At 39.0% G+C, this 4,407-nt stretch overlaps 1 protein-coding gene across 1 annotated transcript in view; it reads left to right on the top strand.

Annotated features, from left to right (window-relative positions):
• The window catches only part of LOC107444555 (renalase), a 21,944-nt gene that overhangs the window by 6,429 nt on the left and 11,108 nt on the right, over window positions 1–4,407 (top strand). The gene's annotated exons all lie outside the window — the stretch shown is intronic.

The raw sequence follows: 4,407 nt of genomic DNA, 5'->3' as shown, positions 1-4,407 counted from the left end.
GAAAGTGTTTTGTCGCTCGACTTCTTGGAATTACATCCGGTGATATTCTAAAAGTGCATCTGGCGAAAGTGTTTTGTCGCTCGACTTCCTGGAAATACATCCGGTGATATTCTAAAAGTGCATCTGGCGGATGTAATGTGTCGCTCGATTTCTTGAAAGTGCATCCGGTGAGGTGGATCGAATGTCCTGTCACGTGACTTTCTGGAAATGCATCGTGTGATTTTTTTCAGGTCACGTGGCATTTTCTAAAACATTTCAGGACGACTGGAGCGCCCTCTGTGTGTCTATAAAAAGGGCTTGCACGCCGAGGAGCAGTTATATTTTTTGACATAGAGTCGATTTCAGATGGCAAATCTTTTTATTGTGAGAAATCTCGTTCCAGCGGGTCGGGCGCTTCCATCCGGTAGCGTTCCTCGGGAGGTGTTGGAGATGGGAGAGCCGGAGGTCGTGGAATTGGGGGACGAGGCGCATCCAGTGCTTCTATTCCTCGACCCGGAAGGCTATTCCGATGTGAGGCGGGTGAGGGGTGATTTCAAGTTATTCATGGATCAAGAGTTGCAGGATCTTCACAATGATTTGAGTACCTCAAGCCCAGCCTTCCGATGCTTTAATCGCTTCGGAATGAGATGGTTGATAAACATTGTGTTTGATTGGTTTAGTAAAGGTTATCTCATAACAGACGATTTGCGGATTCGCCTAGCCAGCGAAATTCGAAATTGTCTGTTTTCCTTGCCTTTTGATAAGTGGTACTACACCCCACCCGAGTCTTGCCCGATTTGCTTGGAGGATATGTTGGACATGCCTCATCAAACTCGTTGCCAGCACGTGTTTCACACACAGTGTCTGGACGATTGGTTGCGCACGCGTCGACGCAGGACGTGTCCCCTTTGCCGACACGAAATCTAACTCTATGTCAAAAGCCATTTATTTAAAAAAAATGGGACGAGTCCCCCTTATTGGGGACTCGTCCCATTTTTTTTAAAATACACACAAAGCCAACATTGGGCGTTTGGGTGCAGACCCCTTGGACACCTTGAAAATGCATTGGACATGGCTTTTCTCTCTGGAGTGGTCACCCATTTCACATACACAATGGACTGCTTCACGAGAGGGCAGTGAGAACGTTTCCAATCATGGTGTCACGACAAAAGAGCTGTGAGAACCGAGGCTTGAGACTATTTATTGTGTCGTTTTGCGTTTTCAATTTTATTTTGCAAGGGTCACGGCGCTTATCTATTTTTTCGAGTGACTGTATAAATTAACAATATGAAAGCTATAAGCAGAAAGTATGGCACACTTATAATTGTTTGATATGAGTTCGCCATCAATTTAACTATCAATTGTCTGTTTCTAAATAGAAGAGTTCCCAACCTAAAGCATAAATAAATTATTCATATAATACTATTTCATACGAAAATAATTTGCAGTAGATTATCGATGAAGTGAAAAACAACTAAGAATTCGCGATGACTAACATCCGTCTTGGAATCGTAGGATGTGGATTAACAGGAGTAATAACAGCTTTGTTAGTTAAGCAGCGACTTCCTCAAATCAGTGTCATGATATTAGAGAAGTCAAGAGCAACTGGCAAGTTTTACTTCAGGAAAAATAATATATTTTCATTTATCGTTATTATTTTTCATTCCAAAACCAAAATAAAATCGCTTTAAAAACATATTTTATACGCATTTTTGTGTTTCAAAGAAAAATGTCACCCCCATTGCCAATCAATCACTTTTGATAACAAAACCTTTAAGGAAATAATTGAAACCACGAATTCTTCAAATGTTACCCTACCTTAAGCATCTGATAATCCCCTTCATAAAGAAACAAAATTAATACATTACAGTTTAGGATAAGCATACATTTTAAAATCAGATAATCATAACAGTTTTCGTTTTATTAAACTCTGTTGGCATTGACATTATGTAAATTATGTGAAAGCTTAAAAAGAAATATTACTTGTACTTCAGTATTAATGTTATTGCTTATTGCCAAGTTTAATTTGAATAATAATCTACCAATCTTTGTCATTTTGTTCCAAAGAGTGAAATATTTTATCAGTGTTATTTTTCTTGTTTAAAAGTTTTTTTTCACCAGTTGTGGAAAATTTGCCACCTATAGGGGTTTACTTTAAAGTTGAAACATGTTAGATGTATACTTTAATTTTGCTTCTATATTTATTATTATTATGTAATTTTCAATATTTATGGGGTAAATTTTCATCTTTAATCAAATATAATCAATGGACAACTTAAGTAGTTATATTAAGTGGACTTAAATGGTAAAAATCCTTATTCCTTCTTGCTATGCAAGATATTTGCAAAACCAACTAGAACAGTTGTTTTACTTAATTTCATAGCTCTGAGCCACAAGGAAATCTGATGTCAGCTTCTTGACATGTTAATTTGTAAACTACAGTAGAAGAAATAAAAGTTTAGCTGGAGAACTTATTTAAACAAACAGGGTGTACAATAAGTTTTTATACTGTATTCATATCTTAATGGGTGAAAAATAAATTATTGTATTCAATAATTTATTTCATTAAATGCTACGAAATACAAATTTTCAATCGCAAAGCTTTTAAATGATAAAAATTCAAATAATATCCCTTGATTTTAAAATGAAGAGAGTGGAAAAAAGTGGCAAAATTTTTTCAAGCTGCAGATTTATTTGTCTGCAATGATGTTTTGGGGAGCTTTTTCAAAAAGTAATAATTTCTTTTCTTTTTTATAAGAGAGTTAAAATTTGTACCAAAACTTGTATTTAATTTTAGAGGAAGTTTATTTGCTCACTCCTTGTGATGTTTTATTTAAAACAATGAGAGCTTATAGATACCCTTCATGTCACTCAAGGTTACGCACATTAAAAAAAAACATTCACATACCTATACTAAAAATAAGTTTTAGAGTGCTTTACTTAACACTTTTTGTTTCTTGTTTTAGCTGCATTTAAACAATTCTATTTGAATAAAGAGCTCTATGACTTCAAGGCTATGGCATCAAGAAGGAGTCGTCAAAATAAAATGAAATTTTACACACGTAATGACTGCTTTATAAGTAAATTATTAGAAAATCAAAGAAAAAGGATAATTTATTTCAGAGAAAAAGGCAAAAGATCGGAGGAGTTTATACCCCGTTGGACACCCTCTAGCACGATGCGATAAGATTGGGCATTGAGGCATACAAGTTCTGTATGATGTCTTGAGACATTTCGTTCCATATTTGCTATAACCTTGCCTCTAGTTCGTTCAAACTTGTGGGATGCCCAACTCGCTGTCCCAAATGATCCCAGATATGCTCGATTGCAGACAAATCTGGGGATTGGCAAGGGGACAGGCTAAGGAAGAGTAGTAACAGTATGGAGACAGTTTTGTGACACCCTTGCCGTATGAGGGCGAGCATTGTCTTGTTGAAAAATGGCTCCTGGGAGCCATTGCATGTGTGATAACACATGTGGTTACAGGATTTCATGGACATACTGTTGGGCTGTCATGGTGCCACGGATCAATACTTGGGGTGACCATGTATTGTAGGCAATGGCACCCCATACCATCACACCAGCTGTGGGAGCGGTGTGTTACCGTACAGCAAAGGCATGATTGAGGGGTTCACCACGGGGTCTCCACACAAACACGATTGTCATCACGACTGAGATTGAATCTAGATTCGTCGCTAAAGACAACCTGGTTCCATTCCGCTACAGTCCAGTTTCCTCTTGCGCAGCAAAACTCCAAACCGAGGCATTGATGGGTGGGTGTCATGGGCAGCACGCGTAATGGGTGCAGCGATACCAACTGTCCTTCAGCCAGTTCCCTTCGTATGGTTCGAGAAGACACAGGGGATCCTAGTGAGGGTGCTACCTGTGCCTGGATGACGGCCAATGAAGCACTTGGCTGTATGTGTGCATTTCTCACGATGTGGCAGTCTTCTCGACGACTGGTCTGTTGAGGGCGTCCTGAGCCTGGTCTTCGTGTACATGACATCTCTCGGGTCCATTGGTCCCAACACCTCTTCACAACGCAACCAGAGCGGCCTAATTGACGAGCTACTCGCCTAGCTGACCACCCAGCTTCCATCATCCGAGGATTCTCTCCCTCTTAAACTGCGACAGCTGCTCATATTGCCTTTGAACACGGCATAATAGCATGTCTACCTCAGCTCTTCCTCTGTTAATGATTCAGCACACTCGAGCAAGCTTTGGTTACCTGTTTTATACTCCACAGAGTACGATGTTCAATGCCCTCTACCGGCTATACGTATTGCGCAATCACACTGCTTTTCTAATCATTTGCATATCTCCCCGACATGTACATTCATTGCAAGTTTCGTTACGATCCCACATTTATTTTTTTAGTTCGCTAATTTTTTTGTCCATGAGTGTATACATACATATATATATATATAT

The sequence above is a fragment of the Parasteatoda tepidariorum genome, chromosome 4 (genome assembly GCF_043381705.1).
Source record: "Parasteatoda tepidariorum isolate YZ-2023 chromosome 4, CAS_Ptep_4.0, whole genome shotgun sequence".
Classification (NCBI taxonomy): domain Eukaryota; kingdom Metazoa; phylum Arthropoda; class Arachnida; order Araneae; family Theridiidae; genus Parasteatoda; species Parasteatoda tepidariorum.
The sequence above is the reverse complement of the archived record's forward strand: the minus strand, read 5'-3'. Positions and strand labels throughout refer to the sequence as shown.